The 22223-nt window shown below is 42.6% G+C and overlaps 1 protein-coding gene across 1 annotated transcript in view; it reads left to right on the plus strand.

Moving 5' to 3' along the window:
- CTNND2 (catenin delta 2) overlaps nucleotides 1–22223 on the plus strand; it is an 816172-nt gene that overhangs the window by 617152 nt on the left and 176797 nt on the right. The gene's annotated exons all lie outside the window — the stretch shown is intronic.

The following is a 22223-nucleotide window of genomic DNA, read 5'->3' on the forward strand; positions in this document are numbered from 1 at the left end:
TCTCTCTCTCTGCAATGTGAGGTCACAGCAAGAAGGCAACTGTCTGCAAGTCAGGAAAAGAGCTCTCCCCAAAACTCAATCATGCTGGTGCCTGATCTTAGACTTGTAGCCTCCAGAACTGTGACAGATTATGTCTGTTATTTAAGTCATTGAGTCCAAGGTACTTTGTTATGGCAGCTGGAGTGCAGTAATTGATGTTTGGCCTGCTTTGGGTAAATCAATATTAACCCCTCCTGGCCAGTATTCCTTTTTATTTGCCATAAGAGATGGCTGGATTATAAGCACTCTGAAATTCACAATGAATGCTGCTTGTATGGATGAGAAAGAAAAAAGCAGAAATTAATGATATCATTGAGGGCATCAGATTTTACATTGAGTGTGGTTGAGGTGTGGACCTCGACTTTTCCTCCAAGAGAGATGGGGAAGCAGCAGAGGGGTTGAGCATGAGAGTGGCAGGATCTTAGCTCTGAGACGAATCACTCTGGCTGCTTTCTTGAAAGTGGACTCAGGAGCAAGATTCAGAGCAGGGAGATGAGCAGAAAGGCTGTTGCCATAATCTGGGACAGAGGATGGTGGCTCAGTCCAGTGTGGTACAGGGTGGAAGTAATGAGAGGTCAGATTATAGATATATTTTGCTGGTGAGGCGCAGACTTCATGGACAGGTCCATGTAGGCTCTCAGCCCATGGTTCTGCATGATGGAGTAGTCATTAACTGAGATACTGAAGATGGTAAGAGGAGTAGTTCTGGAGGTGATGTCACCGCCGTAGTTTGGTCATGTTAAGTTTGCAACATCATAGACATCTAAGCCGTGGTAGTTAATTCAGGAAGATGGCACATAGAATCAAGCAAACGTACGTTCTCATATGCCCAAGACAGTCCGATGTCTGCCTTTTCCCCAGTTTTGACCCCAAATTATATTGTCACCTTGTCTGCACCCTAGTGTGGCTGAAGTCATGGGACAGGATAGGAGCCCATGGGAGTGGATGAAGGTGAGGGAGAGAGACCAGGATGAGCTTGGGGCTGCTGTCATTTAGAAGATGAGCAATGAGAGAAAACGGGTCCAGGAAACAGCAGGGGCCCATGAGCAGGACAGCAGCAAAGGGTGGGCACCCAGAAGTTGCATAGAGAGACCTCTGGAGAAGGTCTCTCAGTTAAGGGAAGCCCCGGCACAGCACTTGGCCTCTTCTCTGTCCATCTTCCCTATTTCCCTGGTGTTTTCACATGGACTGAAGGCTTTAATCACCATCTGCGTTACAGCGATTGGACATGTATTTACCCCTACTTCGGCTGGGCTCCCGTCCCCTCTCATGACAGTAGCCATAACCTTTCCCCTGTGTCCCCTCCTTGTCAAAGTCCCTCTTGATACTAGAATGCCTTTTCCCATCTCTCCCTGCTCATTCCCTTGAGCACTTAGGACAACCAAGCATATTTTTATCCTTCCTGTTGCTTGGTCCATCACAGAATGTGAGTTCCATGGTGAAAGGACTTCTTTTCTTTGTCCCGTGCCTGGCACATCTAGGTGCTATATGACTGTTTGTTGAATGGATGAATGACAGAAAAGGAAATAGGCCCTGTGAGCACTCGGAGGCAGAAGGAGTTGAAGATTGTCTGGAGACAGACACTTGAGAGGGGACCCTCCTTAGTGTTGCCAAGAGGTTGAGTAGACTGACCACTGAGAAGCAGCTCTGGCTTCGTATGTCACCCATACGAATGTGAATGTGTCCAGGACCAGTGGCACAGAGACACCTGAGTTCACAGGAAGCTTGGTGTGAGATGTGGGGCCTTCATGAGAAGATGGTGATGCAGAACAGAGACATTGGTGTGCAGGTGAAGTTAATAAGAAAAGAGACAGAGAAGGGAGGACAGTGACTTTGCAGCACAAAGGAGGATGTGAGAGTTTGCTGAGAGGGAGAAGAGAATTGGTGGCCTAGGGAGTCTCATAAAGAGTGTGTGCCTGGGAGACACTGTCCTCTGAATCAGAAGCAAGGAAGCAGAGAGGACCAGGACAGCTTCATGGCGCCTAAAGCAGTATCTGGAAGCTGCCCTGTGTAGTTTCTTGGACCAAAGATACTCTGTAGTTCTTTTGTTTTTTTTCTAATTAACAAGTGAGAAGAGAATGTTTTCTCTTCCAAGTCAGTTACTTACTCTTCTTTAAAGAAAGACATTATAAAATCAGGAAAAAAAAAAAAAACAACAGTAATGTCTGTTCTTAATAAAATTGATAGTTTTAAAGGCTTCCATTTTCTTGAATAATGCTAGAGAATTAGAATTTCTTTTGAGCTGTGCTTATACTGTGCTTTTAGCATTATTTTTTAAAAATCTTTGTTCTCATTGGTCTAGAAAGGAAAACAAAAGGCAGGGGGGTACTTTCAAGTTGTTCTTACATTAAAAAGGATTTTCAGCATTGCTTTTCTCTTCCTTTTCAAAAACATAGTACATTAACATCCTAGGGCTGCTGTAACAAATTGCCATCTGTGGCTTAAAGTAACACATTTTTTCTTTTCTCACATTGTGGAGGCCAGAGATCTGAAACCAAGGTGTCAGAGGGGCATCCCTCCCTCCGAGGGCTCTAGGAAAGGATCCTTCCTCTTCCAGATCCCCATGGTCTCAGGTGTTCCTTAGCGTGTGGCTGCCTCACTCTTAGCTCTGCCCCCATCTTCATGTCCCTCTTCCTCTGTGTATCTTTCTGTCCAGATTCCCCTTCCTTCGTCTTACAAGGACACCAGTCCTTGGCTTGAGGGCCCAAGATCATCCAAGATGATTTCATCTTGAGACTCTGAGTTTAGTTACCTCTGCAAAGACCCAATTTCAAGTAACATCACATTCACAGGTACTGGACATTAGGACTTGGAAATATATATCGGAGGGAGGCACTTTGCACCCCACTACATGTAATTGTGTAATTTGGGATGGGATTTATTTGGGGGGTCTATAATTATTTTTTGTTTTGAAAAGTCACTTCAGTTAAAATAATAATATAGATAAATAAAGTTGTTTCAGTTTCAAAGCAAACAATGGAGACCATTCTTCAATTGTATTTTTTAGATCATGCACAAATAATGGATGACTTGGGAATTAAAATCAGATATCCAGCAATCTACAAATTGTATGTTTCTCTTGCTGACATTAAATCGACTAGAAAACACAATTAGTAAAATGTCTTTTGAAGAAATACATTTTGTTCAGTGCATTCCCTCATGGATCGGCACAAAATAGAATCCTGATTAATTTGAAGTCATGTCAGACTTTAATTCTGGTTGTTTCGAATGATTGTTTCCCTTGAATATAGAGCTTTAGGAGTGTATAAACAAGGGGGGAACAGAGGAGAGTTTAAGATATGGGATGTGAGGCAGGAAATGATGTTCGTTAACCATCTAACTCGATTAAAACCCTGGAATCTCACTGGAATCAAGGGGAACCACTCATTAGTAGGGCAGCCCAGACGGATGGATTACATATTACCTGTCTTATAGTCAGGGGCACTGAGAAGCAGGACATGTGCATAAAAAAGGCCAGCACACAGCTAAGAATCAATGGAGGCAGAATTTGAACCCAGTACCTTTGTCCCATTCCTGTCTCAGTACGTTCTTCTCACAAGCTTGCAACATGAAAATAGAGCAAGAGTCAGGAGCCTGGCTCTGTGCTGACTTCACCACTAAAGCTCTTACTGATCCGGGGCACCAGTCAAGATATGGTGCTCTGTCAAGAGTCAGGGTTTCGGGACACCTGACTCAATTAGTGGGGCATGAGCCCCTTGATCTCAGGGTTATGAATTTGAGCCCCATATTGGGCATAGAGATGACTTAAAAACAAAAATAAGAGTCAGGCTTTGAATCTTTGCTCTGCTATTTGCTAGCTGCATGACCTGGGGTCCCTTACTTGTGCATTTGTGCCTCAGTTTCTCCATCTGTAAAGTGAGGTTAATATTAGCCTCTGTCTCATAGCCTTGTGGGAGGATTACGGGGAGGGATTTATAGGTAAAACACTTGCAGTGGTGCTTATAAAGCCCAGTGGAGGAGATCTGTTCCTCCTCTCGTCTCACCCTGTGTGAGACTATTTATGTAGCTGAGATCGCTCATGGTGCTGAAATGCCCTGAGAGGACCAATGCCACTTAAGCCCAAAACGTCTTTTTTTTTTTCCCAAAAGAGTGATTTTTGAAGTGTGCATTAGCTGTATAGGCAAAGAAATTTTATTGTTTTGTTTTTGTTTTGGTTTTTTTAGATTTTCTTTTACATCTGTGGTTCTAGCTTTGCCTCATGCTTTGTCCTTGAAATGAAAGTCTTTGGCAAACAGAAATAATCTTTGCTTGGAGAAAAAACCAACAACATTATTTTCATCAGAGGCTTAAGAACAACAATGAGCTATAACATGTATTCAAGGGGAAAATAATCATTATTAGACTTGATTGTTTGAATTTATAATCTACTTCCAGATAGCTCATATATTATTTAATCTATGTGGCAGGAGTGTATTAAATAAACCTTGTTTCAGGGAAATTCTTAACATGCTTTATTACTGTCTTTTTTTTTAATCAGCCACCTTTTTGTGGAAATTGTTTTATTTCTTTCTGCATATTTGTTTTCTAATTACTCTCCAAAATATGTTTGCAATTTGATACTGAACATTTTTTTCTACCTTAGGCTTGTTTAACATTTTTACTGATGAATGCTATTTATTTTACTGCGTGTTCACCTAAAATGGGGATTTAATAAGCTGGTAGTTTCACAAGAAAAAGGTATTGTTTATAGCTAGAGCAGACACACATTCCCACAAAAATTTTATGCATATATTTTTTAAGTAGGTTCCACGCCCAGTGCAGACAGCCCTGAGGTCACGACCTGAGCTGAAATCAAGAGCCAGATGTTTAACCGACTGAGCCACCCCGGCGCCCCAACAAAAGTTTTAAAAGGGGCCAAAGCAGTCATACACATTGCCCCCCATTAACCCAAAAGCTTTAAGAACAAGGCTTTGATTAATATATGTCCTGTGAAAATTAAGTAAGATTTCTAAAAATGTGTAAAATATTGTCTACCGGATAAGTAAAACCATCATGATTATACCAGAAAGGTAATATTGGCTCATCCCCTAGTTAACAAGAGAACTAGTGGTGAACACTGGTGGGGAGTATTGTTTCCTAAGCATGTTCTAGAGAGAAGTCTTATGGCAGTGGGAAAGGAGAGAGAAGAAGCAGGGATAGTCAAAGAGGGAGGTAAAACATGGTAAAAATCGAAAGCAGAAAACAGTTCCCCAGAATATCCATGTATTCATTCAAATTATGTGTTTCTCATGTTAAATTCAAAAGTCTCAACTTCCAAACAGCCAAAACCACTTTCTTAGATAAACACACTGTGTATCAGAATGGGGTAAAACTTATTTTTCTAGTGGAAAATATACACAGAGAGCTAAACCATGCTGTGTTGTGTCAGCCTAAAAACAAGGAGGACTTCTTAAACGTAATAGATTCAAGGTTGTGCAATAATACCATTTATCTGTGCCCCAAAGTGGCAGTTACTCAGAACGCCATAGCCGTTGCAAGGAAGACAGGAGCTACTCATGTTCCTGAGAGATGCTTATTAAGTCGAATGTCTCCCACTACAGTTTGGCACACCTTCCCATCACACTGTGGGAATTAGGTGAAAAGCAATTTCATTGAATGAGAAGCCCAATTTTCCACTGAGCTTATGGCTCTTAATAAAATAAAAAGCAGAGTTATTTTTAACAAAGGCATCTGGCTTCCTTGGTGAAAGAGAAGGACTCATCTTTAGAGGAACAGCTCTCCCAGGAATCAAGGGGACAGTTTTGCACCTGGAGCAAGGAGGGAGGCTCCTGTAGGTGACTGTCAATCACACAACCACTGTGTTTATCTCCTGCGTGCGGTTAGGGTTGCAACCAGATCACAACCTGAGCTGACAGGTGTCCTTATTCATAATTGTAGCAAGTTTAAAATGATGCTTTAATGAATGTGTGGGTTGGCAAACCTTCTGTTAAGGGTTATATGGTCAATGTTTTAGGCTTTATGGGCAAAAGGCAGTGAATAATAGGTAGCTACTACAAAATTATTATTAATGAATTCTAAAATACAATAATCAAACATTAATAATGTTTATAATATGGGCTTTTCAGAAAGAAAGGGGTTATTTAGGAGAGACAACATTTTGCCTAATCTGGGTTCAAAATTAGTGTTCCCTGTCATCAAATCTACTGTAAATGTTCATTTGTAAAAAATCATTTTTACCTTATAAGCCACGCAAAAGCATAAGGTGGCTGAGATTTGGCCCAGGCCTGACCCTGCTCTAATATATTACTGATTTTTTTGTACTCACATGTATAATTCTAGTATTCTTCCCTGAGATACAAAGGTAGATTCTTTGTCTGACTATGTTTTAGTAAGGTAGCCCTTTGAGTCAGTGATTAAAATGAATTTCTACAGTATTTTTATGAGATGTGTTTTGTCTCATAGATAGAATTCATGAGTCTGTGGCCTGACTGAATTAGCACAATTCTGTTTTCCCACTGGGGACCTCCCATGAGTGAGTAGTAAAATCAGTTGAGAGGGTATTGACCAGCATCTAAAAGGAACGATGGATAAAACAAAATAGAATAGACTAATTACAATTCCTACAGTAAGGAAGTTTGGTTTGCTGTTTTGGAAAAGGAGTGCTAGGTTTGTGTGCGTGTGTGTGCACCTAAGATACATTTTCATAATATAGTTTTAAATATATGCAAAACACTGACAAGTATTTACCATTTCCAAAATAACATATTAAAACAATGAAATAAAATCTGGATGCTGACAGAGGAACATTATCAAACACCTCCAGCAGGTGGATACTAATAAATTACATCATAATTGATGGGTATAAAATATTTTGAGTGTTGGGGCGCCTGGGTGGCTCAGTGGGTTAAGCCGCTGCCTTCGGCTCAGGTCATGATCTCGGGGTCCTGGGATTGAGTCCCGCATCGGGCTCTCTGCTCAGCAGGGAGCCTGCTTCCCTCTCTCTCTCTGCCTGCCTCTCTATCTACATGTGATCTCTCTCTGTCGAATAAATAAATAAAATCTTTAAAAAAAAATATTTTGAGTGTTTGTGGAGTGTTTTCCACTGTAGATGGTGAATGATCAGATGAAGAAATAACATATTTCTGTCAGGACAGTAATCTCACATTGCTGCATTTTCTGATTTAAAGCATAAATTTTAGCACAAAAATAGTCTAAACTCCTCCTCTATTTATTTGTCAGGAATTGATATTTTTAAAAGTGATAACCACTTATCTTTATTAGTGAATGGGAATCATAGCTGCAAAGAAAATTAGTTTTGTAATATTTCAGCTTGCATTCTGAAAACAACTAAATTTATCCCTTTCCCTCAAGTAAAAGTTGTTTTCTTCTTAGGTTGAGTGGCATGGTCCATATCTCAGAATGAAGTCTTTTTTCTCTGTCTCTGTATTTCAGCCTCTCATTCGTTTCTCATTGAGCCAGTCCTTGGTAAGGACGCACCTGGTAATTGGAGCCAAAGTTGCAGATGCCCAAAGGGACAACATGATCTTTCCCCAGGGATAATCTAAGACAACCTTTCCTTCTTCATTTGAATATAAAATATTTCAGAAGGGCAGTGGGCCCACCTGAGAACCAAGATGAGTGTCCAGATAAAAGTGGACAGTTTTACCAATAATACACGGTTATCCTCATCATCTTCACGTGTCTCTGAAAAGTAGATCATGTGTATGGAGAACAGGAAAGGGAGAAAGGTTGAGTGAAGCAAGAGTTTAAATGAAACAATTTTAAAAATAAAAGCTTTCTCCCCCAGTCTAACTTTAGCCTTTAAAGGTAATTTTATGCAAATTGTCAAACAGTTTATATTTGATATACAAAATTTTATATGTGATAAGTGAGTATGCATGATTATCTAGCTCTCTTATATTCATATATATGCATAGCTATATACATACACTCGCATATACATTTGTGTATATAAGTATTACATACACATATAATTGTACATATGTGTAATAAATAAGTAAATTTTGTTACGTACATATGAGATTTTTTTAAAGTGCAGATTGTGACACATCAGTGGATAGTAAAATGCTTTTGTTTGTCAAGACCTGTGTTTTGAAAAGAATTTAATGGAATAGAACGGAGTAGAATAGAACAGATCAGAAAAGGACATCTTTCAAAAGTCATCAGCCGCAGTAAGGACACCTTTCTTTCCCTCTTCACTATACATATATTTGTGCATGTGCTTGGGTCTGTGAGAACTGAATTGCAGTAGAAATATCTCATATTGTGGCTCATTGCTAAAAACTTTGGAAAAGTGGTGCTAGAGTCCTAGGGACGACAATGATTCACATGTTCCTTTTATTCCTGTAGATATTTTATATTTTATTGCCAAGTGCTAGAGCATTATAATTAGTAGATTGCTTCCTGGAAATGTATCATACAATTTGAGATAAATATTTTTATGTTTGGTTCCACATGGCATTCACACAAACTATTACTTGGTTAGCTTTTTCTATCTGCTGGTTACCGAAGGTTTCTCATCTGCTATTTTAAACTTTCTTGCAGTAACAAGGCTGAGAATTGGATTGCCATCATCCAATAATGCCAACCAAGAAAAGTCTAGAAGTAGAATATAAGACACTGATTTAGAGAGAAAAGAACTTGATCCCTCCCTGATACGGCTTTCAAAGTTACCATGTGTTAAAGCAGGGATCTTGTATTTTTTATGAACAGTCCATAATCTCTTGTCTCCCTATTGAATAAAAATCCAGCCAGCCAGAAATCTGACACTGCACAAACATGAGAATTCTCACAGTTTAAATGTCACAATGGCTGGATTTATTTTTATTACCATATTGTTTTCCTTTGAATGTATACAAAAAGAGGGCTTTTAAAAATATGGTAATATACCTGACAAGTTGCAAAACTATTATGCATGATATTTCATCATTTGTTTTTAGCTAATGTATATTAACTACATGTAAATACATTACCATGTGGGTCTCTGGGTGTATAAATTAGTAGTTGCTTGCTAGAACTTTAGAAGTAACCAAGAAGTAACATAGTGGCAAAAATCCTACCGTACTAGTACTTTTTTTGTTTGTAAAAAAAAAAAAAAGAGCCCCATATTAGGGAACAAATTCTAGTACATTCCAGTGAGAACAAATTCCACTACATTCCAGCATTCATGGAAGGTAAACTTAAAATTGAAGGTTTAGATATAAATTTTATTCAAGTTCATTGTGAAGAATTTGTGACTTAGAATTCAGTGGGGGAGAAATAAAATGTTTGTGAATGTCCATGTTTTCCAAACATGGCACCTTTTGAAAAATAATTGTTATGAGTTTAACATTCCCAACATTAACATAATCTTGAAGTTCAAGGCTCCGTGGTCTATAATTTACAATCACTAGTATAATTTTTGTATTCTGTAGTTTTTGAAGGTTTCTGCCTCTTAGTTTCTGTTCTGTGAATGTAAATATTGATGATGTCCTCCGTATTCTGAGGGGGAGGGCTTACTCCTGTAAAAATCATTCTGCAGGGTTCCAAAGGGCAAGTCTAGAGAGGACTCTGGCAGCAATTTCAAAAAGAGACACTTTTTTAAAGTTTTTACATTAATGGCAAACATATATTGTGAACTTCGTATGCATATAGTCATTGTTGAGATCAGAGCACTGGTTCCTTTGTATGAAACACACAAATCTATGTCTGATCCTTTGATCCTTTTACAATACTATAAGATAAATATGTGCTGTGGCTCAGTTAAATATGAGGTATGGACATAACGTATATTTAGGTTGAAATTCTTAAGTGAAGAAACAGTGTGCCCTTTCCAAATGGAAGACTGTCTATTTTGATCAAGATCAGTAAATTGGAGAAAACACTTTTCCAGCATTCCCCTTATAGCACATAATGGATTTCAAATTTTTTCAGATTTAAGGGCCCCAAAGTGTTATGAAGTCTTTTTCTTATATCTGTCAAGGCTTGGGAACAAGGAAAGGTGAGTGAATCAGCATTGCTTGCTGGGGTAGGAATCGTTCTAAGGCCTTTCCCGGCCATACCTCCTTCACTCCTCTGCATGCCTGTAGGCTACATTCTGGCATACCCCCACTTTGCAGGTGAGCAAATTAAGTCCCTGTACCTTGCTCATGGTCTCACAGCCATTAAGTGGAGGACCTGAGCTCAACCCAAGACAGGTTGCCTTCACATGCCACACCCTTAGCTGTGTTATGTATTTTTTTAATGAAACAGTTTCATAAAAGAAAAGACACAGAGTGAGCATTAATGCCATGATCAAAATGAATTCAGGCCAGTTCTGTTATCTAACATCCCACACATTCAGACACCTGTAGGAATACTACTGGAAAGGCTTTGGAACAGTATGAAGGTGGAAAATGTCAATAGGCACCTCACTCACTGTTACAGAAATCCTATTTCCAAAAAAGAAACTAACCCATCATTTCAAAGAAATAAGGACAAATCTAAGTAACTCTTCACACAAGACACATGCGTTCTAAATGGTTGAAAGCTGACACTATGGAAAAATGCATACTGTGACAATATAAATGAGCCTTCATTATATAATTTTTATTCCATTTAGTGTAAATAGTGTGATAATGCTTTATATGCCTTCATTGTTCATTTCAAATTGTACCTTTGGTGATGGAGGGAATTGATTAGGGACTTTACGGAAATGACTCTAAATTTACTCAGATTTTTTTTGGCTTTAAGTTTCGGATATACATCTAGAAAAGGAAATACAGAAATATTTGAGATAGGAGACACATGTCCTGTGTCTCATGGAATACCTGAACTGTCGAGAAGAACACTGACATCAGGCATGTCTAAAAGCCCCCATTTCACGCAGCATCCGTGAATCCCACCTCCTGCCGTTTCTGGGAGCACATCCCAAGCCGTGTTTCCTTGCGTTTTGCTGCCAGTGGTGTGATAATCTGCTTCCTTTGTTGTTCTCTTATTTTATATTTTTCTGCCCACCAGTGGCCATTTCTCACTCCCCTCAAGGCTCATTTTCTTAACCGTTGTTAGGATGCTGTTTCTTCCTTTTCTAAGTTGCAAACTCAGAGCAAGCAAATGCCTTGTTCTTTCCTCAGAATAACAAACAGAACCAATGAAGGGTTTGCTTGATTAAAATGTTAAACCAAAGACATGGGCAGACCTTTTTTGTGAAATCATCGTAATAGTTAAATGTTTATGCAAAATATAATGACCTACTAGAACTGTTGATTTTCCTTTAAATCAGATGATTTTTATTATTCTTAGGACAGATTTACAATACTTAGAAAATATGTTTAGTCCCATTAAGTCGCTCTGCTAAGTGTTTGCCATTTCGGTGGCAAGCCAGTAGGAAGGCTCTCTCTTACTGTCAGTTAGTTGGTCTCCCACAAGGGAGCTTTGGAGAAAGGTCCTGGTTCCTTAAGATCTTTCAAGTTAATAAAAATCTCTAAAAGGTCTCATGTATCAGTGTCCCAGTTAATAACTAATGACATCTAGTGGTGGCAGGATTTGAGGCACTCAAAAGGCCATTCCCTGGGGGTACAGATCCCAGATAAATTGTAGATGTTTTCATACCTCGGGCTAGACACTTAAAGACTAATGAGGTCAACCCTCCAGTTCCACATGGCACAACTGACCTGTCAACCCGGCCTGGGTAATGATGGACGGGGAGGCCCCTGCTGTTCATGCCCTCTGGACAGTGGGGGTGGGGGAGCGTCACCCACATCCTTTCCTCAAGAGACATGCCCTTCCCAACATTCTCATTCATCGAAAGTAGACTTCCGATCATCCGCGTACATTTGTGGCAATTCATGAGTAGGAAGCATTTGTCTCTCCTTGTGGTGTTTCCTGGAAGAGTTTCGACATGGGAAGCGAACCCATGATGGCAGCTTCTTTATTAAAATATGTGCAGTGGAAATTATGCTCATTAAGCTGGAGTGTAATTATGGACCAGAAAGATTCTTTGCAGGCTGAAGTGAATTGTTGTAGATAAATGTGCATTAACTTAATAGTGTGCAGCTAATTATGAGAAGTAAAGGAGGAAGAGAGGTGATCAGTTATGCGATGATTTAGAGATGCCGTCCTTCCAGGCGGACTCTCCCATGAAAGCGCAGGTACCCGCCAAAGAGAATTCTCCGACCGCTTTATCGCGGATTTTCAACACCACAATTAAAACAGCCACGGGCGACTAATTAACCCATTTTACTCTGTTTGTCTGTGGCATTTATTACAGCAGAGAGTTAAATGCAGGGACACTCTGCACCTTTATGTCCTCTTCCAAGCACATTCGTGAAGTTAATTCCTTATTCTTTATTTGCGCTTCTGTGTACGTTTATGATCATTATGAAAACGAGGCCAGGGACCCGTCGTCCGATGTGATTGGCCGTGCTCAACTAAAGCTGCATTCGGGAAATAAGTTCTTTTTACTTAGAATCAAGTAAGTTCAACTGGTAGTCCTGTGTCTTTTGTTCCAAAGCAATGGGCTCCCGCAGTCGGAGACAGATGGCCATGATGCTGGGGTCACATGAGGACAAAGTTGGTCATTAGATCCTCGCAGCTAAAATTTCGGAAGTCTGGCAATAAGGTGTGTTTCCTCAGTGCTACCTCTGCCTGCAAAACGAGAGGTAACTTTTTTATCAACACCGAGAATCTGTACAGTGACACAGAGTGATTTTTTCAATGAATTTCAGAAAATTTGGTTAACTTGGGCCTTTGATGTAAGCCTTTTATGTTAAGTACTTGTCTACTGTTGCTGGTCTGGGGAGTCCCTAAGTTCTTTTAAGGCCTGCCATCCTAGTATTTCAACTTCAAGCTGACTTTTAGGAGGGGAAATTGTGAGCGCATTAACTCGCTGATAGAGCTACAAAATCCAGTGGATTCCACACTGCTTTTCCTTTCTTTCCCATTTACCAATACTGGTTGTGGGTTGGAAAGACCAAAGCCTGCTGGGGGCTCCCAGCTTGCTTGCTTGCTTGCTTGCTTGCTTGCTTTTTTTAAATTTTTTTTTTTTTTTTTTTTTAAGATTTTATCTATTTATTTGACAAAGAGAGAGAAATCACAAGAAGGCAGAGAGGCAGGCAGAGGGGGAGAGGGAAGTAGGCTTCCCTCTGAGCAGAGCGCCCGACGTGGGGCTCAATCCCAGCACCCTGGGATCATGACCTGAGCCGAAGGCAGAGGCTTTAACCCACTGAGACACCCAGGCGCCCCCGCTCACAGCTTCCTACATTGACCTCAGAAGCCCAGAGGATTCGCCCTTAGGGAGTCCTGCTGTCCAGAGAGAGGGAAACAAATGTCCCTTGGTTTGTTCAGCGGGATCCTGAGAGGCTGTCTTAATATCTGGAAGCCAAATAAAAATGCTAAGTGATTCTGTCCTTGGGAGAGTTCACTGCCTTTTCAGCGGTGGATTTTATAACTAGTGTTTGTCAGTCTCCGTCGCACACCACCGGGAGGACACCGGGTAGCTGGCCAGGGCCTCAGCTCGGTGTCAGCATGCTACAAATAACGAATTATTCCGTCAGCAGGTTTGGTGGAGGGAACTCCCAGAATATAAAGAAGCTCACGCCGGTCTGCTTTTCCCACTTTGGGGCAAAACCAAGAGACCTGGCCTGTATACACAAAAGGCCAGGAGAGAATGCACACCCATGGCCCTGTTACTTTCTTCCTTTTTTAAAAAATTTACTTGAGAGAGAGAGAGAGAATGTGTGCACGCACGGGCACACACATGAATGGAATGGGGGGAGGGGCAGAGGGAGAAGATGCCCTGATGAGCAGGAGACTTGCGGGGAGGGCTAGATCCCAGGATCCCAAGGTCACGACCTTAGCCAACTAAGCCACCAAGCACCCCCCCCCCCATTACCCTGTTTCTAACGTGTAATGGGTCACTTTGTCTCTATATTCAGAACCTTCATTTTAGTAATTTTTAAACTTTTTGTCAGAGAGAAAGAAACCACCTTGAATCCCTTCTGGGCCAAGGTGAAGTACAAGTACACACAGGCAAGTGCGTGATTGTGGCTGGGTGTCCCACGGAAAATGCACCCTTCCCCCGCCCCCCGCATCAACTCACATACAGAGCAAGACCCTTCTTTCCAAGACGTGTGAGCCAGTGACAGTTAAAATATCTAGAGTCCTAGTCTTGGGCGGGTTGTTATTAGAGAAATATCAGAGTGATTTAATAACCTTTGCACAGATTAATTCTTTGCCTACTAACTCATCCGTTATACATCTTGCTAACACTGAATTTAATGTTACTTCCCTAACGGTCACCAGTAACGTCAAAATCTTTATTTGTCACCTTTCCTGTTTTTCAGATTATTGACTGCCCTCTTTTTATACAAAAATCTAAATTACATGGCATTTGAAAATATTTTTATATTTCAGAAAAATTTATGTATCGATTTGCATAGAGTCTTCACTTGAAGCTTTGTATTTTTTTAACATTATACATTATAATGTATAATTATCTTATACATTATGTTGGGAACATGTTATTTTAATAGCGTTTTCTGAACCAGACCTTCCACAGAGTCTCACCACCAGGAAGTATCACTGTGTAACTTTGAACCTCTGCCTGAGTGAGTCTGTTTAAAACACATTTGTATTCTTGCTCTGTTTTCTTCTCATTCTGATCTTTGTTTTCTACTCTTTGCTCCTAACTGCGGCGCTTCAGACAGTAAATATTAGACATGAGCGCCCCTCCCAGGGAAGAGCCATCTCATTTTGCAGTGAAACAGCCCAGTGTAGCCCAGGGCCAGAGCGCAGCAGAGATGAGGGAAGTGGTATTTGCAGTATCTGTATTTTAGGGCAATTTCCAAGTGGCTTAAAAGAGTGTTTTGTATTCTTTTACGAAATATTTAGTCAGACGTGGCCACAAGAGGACACAGAGGAGAGGCTCGGGAAAACAAAGTTTATTATAATCCCAGGTCCTGGGGACGGGAGGCCCTCCACACCGTACGGGGTCCATGTGGGAGAAACCAGGGTGGTCAGGAAGCCGAAGTCGGGAAGGGGAGCATAGCACTCGGGCCATGGCCTGTGTTAGAAAATGGCATTCAACCAACTAAATTCAAAGATAAAATTGGGCTTCTTAAACAATTCATACATTGGGCGGCATCACCCCTAGCGAGCAGAAAGGAGTTCTCCGGAGCTATAGGACATGGAAGGATTGTCTGGACAGAAACAGGGCGCGACAGTCAGCAGAAGAAACGTAAAGGATTGTGTGAGGTGAGGTCAGCTTCCCTGTGGGGAAGTCTGGGGGTCTCCTTAGGTGGACTGCCTTGTCGGCGTCCCTTGGAGGGTAGAGAGGGCCCATGTGACAGATTACCTCACTGGTGCTGACCAGAAATTCCTCTCACCTGTTAAGACTGCATTTCTGGAAGAAATCAAAACTACAGTTTGGTTAGATTCTAAGCCCCAGGTTGATGACTCCATTTTGGAGCTGTGGGGGGTTTTGTAGCACCTTTATTGAGGTTCCTATGGGAATGTTAAGCAGGGCAGGGTGAACAGTTTATAGGACTGGCAAGTTTGAGCAATTCCAGTGGGTCCTAAGTCTCTGGCTTCCTGATACCTGGCCCTGGGATGATGAGGTAGAGGAATACTGCCTTAAAATTAATATCCTGGGGTAGACAACTCAGACAGAGGAGGTATGGCCTTGGGTTGGTTTGCTTTCTCTAAGAAGGAGCCAGCCCTCCCACGAAGGAGGAGTCTCTCCCCAACCCAACCAGAAAGTGTTTGAGACATCAGAGCATCATAATATACAAAAAAAATTTTAAATATGCAGTACAATGTGTTTACCCCTTTTAAAATATTAGCAAAAATCATCAGAGATGAGCTCCCTGCTCGGCCACAGTCTTAACGCAGATGAGCGAGAACCATTCAACACCGGCCTGGGTGTTCTTAACAACAGTGTCTCACATGCTTCTTCGGAGACCTATCGCTGTTGTCTGGTGGGAAAGAATTTGACAACATCACTACAGCATTTGGACACATTGCTTTCTGGGTATTTTCAGAATTCTTGTCGCGTGGGTGTCTTCATTAATTAGTGTGAAGAGTGTCCTTGGCTGAAACACCTGCGGAGGCCTGAAGAACAATCTAAGAAAGCTCTTCCTACGGGCTCTAGTGATTTATTCCCATACAACCATCCCCTCAAAATCTGCTGGCTTCCCCCGACAAGGTGTTACAACATCTTCGTTCTCTGGGTCCTTGGGGCTTGGCTGGGTCATCCTCACTTTGGTGTCCTCACAGGATATGTAGGAAGCCGGCAGGACTGCAGTCCTGTAAGGGCCTTATCGGACGGGACAGAGGAGGCAAAAAACGGTCATGTTCCCATTCCCCTTCTGAGTTTTTGGCTGACACACGCTTCCCACCCCATAATAAAAGATAGATGAACAGAGAAAAACAAATAAGTTTCTTAACATGTATACTCGTGGAAGAAATGCAGGAATACTCACTCCCCAAGATGGCCCGAGCCCCAGTGTCACCGACCATCTCCAGCTGAGGATAAGGCTAGAGGAGGGGTGTGGGGAGGAGAGCTCGGGAAGCGGGGGAGGGGACCAGGAAAGCACGGTGAGCAAGGGGAAGGTTTGTGATGCGGATTTAAGCCCCTGTCTCCTCGGTTGGCAAATGTCTTGTAACTTACAATCATCCTCTCTTCCTGGTACAGAGAAGGGAACTTTAAAAGAGAAACTTCCCTTCACCAAAGGGTAACTTCTGCTCTGTTTTCAGAGCTTCTCCTGCATCTGCAGTCTCTCAGAAATAATCAGATCAAATAATCCTAGGTCAAGGCAGCCTGTTCTGGGGCGGCCCATTCGGTGGCCCCCAGGCCTCTGAGATGGTGCACCATTACGCAGGCCATTGGCGCTGGTGGCCAGATGGTAGCTGGGACACCTGACAGGAACGCGTACTCCATGTGGCTTGGGTTCAAGGGGGACAGTTGCAGAGTGACGTCCCATGAGCCTGAGGTGGAAGCCTCGAGGCCTCTGTTAGTTCAGGCAAATCCCTTAGCCCAGCTGGATTCATGGGAACGGACTCCAGCTCTTGACATGAGGAAGAGGTGTGAGGACTGTGCCGGGAAGGAGCTGGAGGCTTGACTTCCTGTTCTACCGGACAGAGCCACCATTCAAGGGCTTCAATAGAGGGCTCTCAGTTTCTCTTCATTCTTTTATATTATACATCTGTATACAAGTATGTGTGTGTGTGTAAGTTTGTATAGGTATGCAAATGGGTATACATGTGTATGTATATATACATATATGTACATACATGGAGCGATTTTCAGGAATTATCTCGTGCAGTCATGGGGCTTAGCAAGTTCTTCAATCTGTAGGACAGGCTGGTGGGCTAGAATCGTAGGCAGGAGTTCATGCTGCAGAATTTCCTCAGGAAAGCTCACATTTACTCTTACGAACCTTCCAGTGCTTGGAGGAAGCCCGTTTACATTTGGAAGATAATCTCCTTCCCTTTAAGTCAACTGGACTGTCAGTGTTAACCACATCTACACAATACCTTCAAGGCAACACCTAGACTAGTGTTTGATTCGATAACTGGGTAGTGTCACCTCATCAGACTGACATTTGAAACTAACTATCACAACGTCTATAAAAAAGACACAGTAGTTCGTATAGTGCGATACATGAAGAGCCGGACAGGGACCCAAGAATCTTCTCACTGGCCAATCTTCTGTATGATCTTCCTGGGAAAGATCAGTAGGAGAAAAAGAATAAATGAAAATTATAGAGAATGTACAGAGCGTTTCTGTTTAAATACACTCAGTCAAAACTTTACAAAGTATCGACGTAGGAATGTTTTTAAATATGATCTAAAATTCTTGGGGTGGTGGTAGTGTGTTTTTAATTTCCCAAACTTTAGAAGCATGATGGCCATTTCTCCTGGTCATGGTGAAGATGACCTTCCTTCTTTCTACCTTCCGGGTATCGCAGATGCAGTGATTTCCTCCAAAGCTGAAAAAATTTAATGCTTCTTGTAAATTATTCAATTAAAAAAAAAAAAAGGTGTGCATGTGTGGGCACATGCACATGACAGTGAAAAGAGCAGCCAAAGTGATACTTACGTGATTGGCTCATTTTATTTCCCTAAGGAATTAATGATTACCAGATTCTCTTGCCTTGGAGGAGGAATTGCAACATGCAAGCCTTTTCCGAGCTTCTTTAAGGTTTTCCTGTGTGACCTTGAATAATTTGCTTCCCCACCTGGTGTCTGAGCATACGCTCATCGTGCAATGTTGACAAGTCAGTGTTTTAGAGGGGCTTGGGGTGACCAGATGGAATCCACTGTGTTTCTGGGGAGAAAGGAGAGGAGAGCAGGGTCCAAGCCAGCCCCTCCAAATGTTCTCGCTCTGCCGGCTCTCCAGCCCCGCCGCCCTGCATGTCTGTCGCCTGCCTAGCCGGTGGACCTTGTTACAATGCAACATATGCTGGGTTCCCTGATGGGAAGGGTTTTGCGCTGCTCTGATGTCTGGGGTTTATTAGAGAAAAATCTATTAAGCCTGAGGTATGAGGCTGGCTTCCTGCCGCCACAGTGCTCGTGGAAGCAGCTCTGAAAGGATCTGACTTCCAGTGAAATCTAAGTTTGATTGAGATGCCAGATCAGGGGAAGAGCATTGCTCTCCCCAGGAATGTAAGGACTGAAAATGCTCCGCCAGCTCTACGCTGTGATCGAAAAGCATGGGGTGGGGTAATAGGAGAATGACGAAGACGTTAAAATACATGAGAAGAGTCATTTAGTACAGGGATTCCCAGACACTGCTTCTTGCAAATATGTGCGCTGACTGCAGAGCGATGTGTGAGGAACTGGCATAAAATAGTCATCTGTTCTCCTACAGTTTTATCAGCACGAAGGAGGCTTGACGTGCCCTGGAAGGCTTGTCAACCAGCAGGCTGCACTAGGGTGCCTAATGACCTTCTGGAGTATCGCACTCCACTCGCCACCAGGTGGCCTGGGGTCCTCCAAACCTCACGCCGGGCTGACCCCTCTCAGTCACTTCTGTACCCAACACACAGGTAGCAAGAGGGAACCGCTCTACACCTGCGCCTGTCTTTCTTTCATGTTCATGGTTCTAGACCAGGAACTCACTGGAATCCTTTCAGGAAAACTACTCTGCCTTTTGGCAGCCTTATCAGCAGAAGAGAACTCGGCAGAGGCCCATTAATGGGACCAAAAAGATTGGTCTGCCTGTGAGCTTTCTGTGGTACCATCAGAAATAGTCCCCTTACCGGTGGTTCTCAACAGGGGGGTGATTTGGGCCCCTACCCGCTGGGGATATGGAGCCGTATCTGGAGACATTTTTTTGGTTGTCAGAACGGGAAGGGGGATGCTCTTGGTGTCTAGTTAGAGAGATTATCCAAAATGTCACTAGCCCCAAGGATGAGAGACCCTGTCTTACTTGTGTGTCTCTTCCCTCTTAACGCCACCCTCAACTTTGCAGATGGAAACTTCTAGGACCGTTCCTCACTATAGCGAAAAATGCTTCATTGACACTCACTAAATACTCAGGGAGCAAATGAGTGAATGAATGAGGTCAGGGAGGGACAGTAGACAAGAGAGCAAATAACTATCAAGTTAGCCCTTACATGATATTGGCATAAACAATCTGTACTTTCTATTCTTGTTATTGCTTTTATCTTTGAAATGTTTTTATCCTGGAATCATTTCATCTGCTCACTGAGCACGTGACAGTAAAATAAGCCAGTCTGCAAGCCAGAGGGAACATTAAAATGAGTTGAGCATGGCATGATTCCTGTCCCCAGAGTCCACTTCCCTAGTGGAGAAAGCCATCATCAACCAATTAAACAGATCCATGTGAAATTTCAGCAGGAGCAGTGCTACACGTTCTGCTGGCTCACCACAGAAGCAGCCTGGGAAATTTCCCGAGTGCCAAGAACTAGACAGTATTTTCTCCAGAATGCTGTGCCCCGCGGATGATATCATCAGTATCTGTGTTCCCATTCCAATATCACCTATGGATATTATCAACTACTTTGTCACTGGGAAAGGGCTTTTAAGGTCCTAATTCTCAAGCAGGAGAGCATTTCAGCAGATGGGAAATGGCCCACGTGAGCAATGGAGGAAGTGACAGACCTGCGTAGGGACCTACACGCAGTGCAGAAGGAAGCGGAGGAAGGAGGGGCAGCACACGGGGCTGTCCTGGAGCACGGTTTTCTGTGAGGCCCTGCGTACAATGTAGAGCTTCTAGAAGGTCAGTAAGACAGTCTAGTTTGCTTTAGAAGCATCGCAGCAGTGGTGGTATGCGGGATAAACTGGGGGCCGGCGGTTTCTCCAGCCTGGAGAGAGACAGACAGAGCCCATTAGGAGATATCACAGTTTTCAAAGCAAGAGGTAATGAGTCTGTGGGGTGTGGCTCCGGCGACAAGACTGCCTTGGAAATTGAGTTCGCAGTTCCCGTGTCTGATTGTGTGCAGCATGGTCAGCGAGAGGGAAGAACTGGGATATTATTCTTTGGTTTGCAGTGTCATTTTCCCCAACACCTGCTGAAGAACAGGCCCGTACAAGTATTTGTGGTCTCCCGAGATGACAGTGTCCGTCCTTCCTTCTGTCCCCGTCCACCCAGGCTGGGTCACTTTTATGTTCTCGACAACTTTATGGATTTTGCATTTCAGAGAAAATGAGACAAGGTTGAATTTTTCTTTAGGTTATAGTATGGTGATTTTCCTTCCAAGAATCTTTTCCCAAAAATACATGATTCCGCCCTAGCTGCACAACAAACACTAATAAAGGCCAGGATCCAAAGATGCTGCTTTGTCTCGCACTTGCCTCCCGAAAGCTCTGGTGGGGTTGTGTGTGAAACCAGCAAATACACATTTTCTTTCTGGGAACGATGTCCGGCAGTCGCAAGAGACCCACCAGTAGCAGAAAGGAGCCTGGGAGTCCTTGCTGCCATTGGGACAAGGGCACATTCCCCAGAAAGTAAGGTTGTGTTTCATCCCCTCCCCCGACTGTTCATTCAGGCCTCTTTCCCATCTTCTATTTAACCCTCAAGGAAGTACTGAATCACACAATAGGCAGTAAGTGTAAAGTCTCAGATACTGCAAAGACTCAGAACAGAAATAGATCAAGGCTTACGTAGGAGAGCTCAGAGATGGCCCACATCAGCAGAGAGGAAGGGAAGGTGTTTAAGACGTATCCATAAACCTCTAGTTGTGTCATCCAGAATAAAGAACTTCGCAAACTCAGCAACCAGCCAACCAACCAAACCAACCAAAAAACCAGTCAAGAAATGAGCAGAATACCAATTTTGAGGGATAGCAGCAACCTAAGCCACCCGCCACAACTCTGAAATGGAGATGCTCACTGGCCTGTTTCCCACCTAAGATGGTGCCTTCTGCAGTTTCTGTCTGGACTACCAGAATGTGTGTTGTATTTTAACCAACATTTTAACCAATTATGTTCAAACCTGCAAAGGAGGATGATACCTGCTTTTCCTAACTCAGGAAATATTTTTAGATCTTACACACTTCTACTTGAAGTTTAAAAAAAAAAAAACTAGACCAAATCTCTGCTTGCTTATTTTTGTAACTACCTGCATAGAATAAAGCTGAATGATTTTGCAGCTTAAGGAAATACACGCTTTCCATGACCTTAGTGGAAGAGAACCTTCCTGGAGATCTTGCCTCTGAGCTTAGTCTATACCTCTGATACTTACTTAAAGTCAGATTCTCTCTGAAGAGCACCAGGAAGTTCAAGTGTGCTCAATTCTGTTATGGCAAAGAGGACAGCGTTCAGTGCACTCTGTATGATTAAATTCCTCCCTTGTGCCCACGCAGAGTCCACCTTCCTTAACCATCCCTGAGAACCACAGCCATGGAAGGAAGGGGCTCTGCTTCCTGCAGCCAGAGCCAGCTATGGACTCCTTGAAACCCAAGGTGACCCTCCATCTTCCTTCCAACAAACTGGGCAGGTCTCTCAAGTTCTCTGAACCACAGTCTCCTCACCTATGAAGTCGAGATAATCACGGGCCCTGCCTCACAGAGTCATGGGGAAGAAAACTTAATTGCCCACCAATGTTTATAGAATGATGAAAAAGGCTTATTACTCTGTAATTACTCTGCTGAGCAGAGAGCCTGATGTGGGGCTCGATTCTAGGACCCTGAGATCATGACCTGAGCCAAAGGCAGCGGCTTAACCCACTGAGCCACCCAGGTGTCCCTGTTACTCTGTATATTAAAGTTGGTTACTGTATG

This window comes from Mustela nivalis, assembly GCF_964662115.1.
Source record: "Mustela nivalis genome assembly, chromosome: 3".
In the NCBI taxonomy this organism is placed as follows: Eukaryota; Metazoa; Chordata; class Mammalia; order Carnivora; family Mustelidae; genus Mustela; species Mustela nivalis.